Consider the following 770-nt stretch of genomic DNA (forward strand, 5'->3'; position numbering starts at 1 on the left):
ATTCACTGAAAAGGAAAGTAAGTGAAGACAATATTGTAGAAAAACCTTCCAAGTTTATTTTAACTGAAATCAAAAAATTTAATAACGAAAATAATTTAAATACAACTGATTACAGATCTCAATTATATTAGACGAAATGTGTATAATGCACGTAAATCTATTTTGCCACCTTTGCCTAAAAGTATTGAAGAAGTTCACGATACTTTAAATGTAATGGATATACAAACAAACCGTTCTGAAAAATTTGTTTTATTAAATGATCAAGATAGCCATATTATTATATTTTCTTGCATAGAAAATTTAAAATTTCTTTGTTCTAACGAAAAAATTTTTTTAGACGGTACTTTCAATTATTGTACAAAATATTTTTTGCAGTTATTCACTATTCATGGTTTTAAGAATCAAAATTATATACCATTAGTCTTTGCTTTGCTTCCTGACAAAAATAGCCATACATACAGATCATTATTTTTAAAAACTATAGAAATTTGCTTGCAAAATAATTTACGGTTTCAACCAGTTACAGTTGTGGTGGACTTTGAAATTGCTATTCATAATGCAATTAAAACTATTTGGCCAACAGTGCAAATTCATGATTGTAATTTTCATTTGTGCCAAAATTGGTACAGAAAAATCCAGCAATTAGGCCTAACGAATGATTACAATAATGGTGAATCTGAAATTGGAAAATTTTATAGTTCTCACATTCGGTTTACCATTATTGCAAGATGCTAACGATATTGAAGATTGCTTTGTATTTGATTTGTTAA

The sequence above is a fragment of the Acyrthosiphon pisum genome, unplaced genomic scaffold, assembly GCF_005508785.2.
Source record: "Acyrthosiphon pisum isolate AL4f unplaced genomic scaffold, pea_aphid_22Mar2018_4r6ur Scaffold_20960;HRSCAF=22641, whole genome shotgun sequence".
Lineage (NCBI taxonomy): Eukaryota > Metazoa > Arthropoda > Insecta > Hemiptera > Aphididae > Acyrthosiphon > Acyrthosiphon pisum.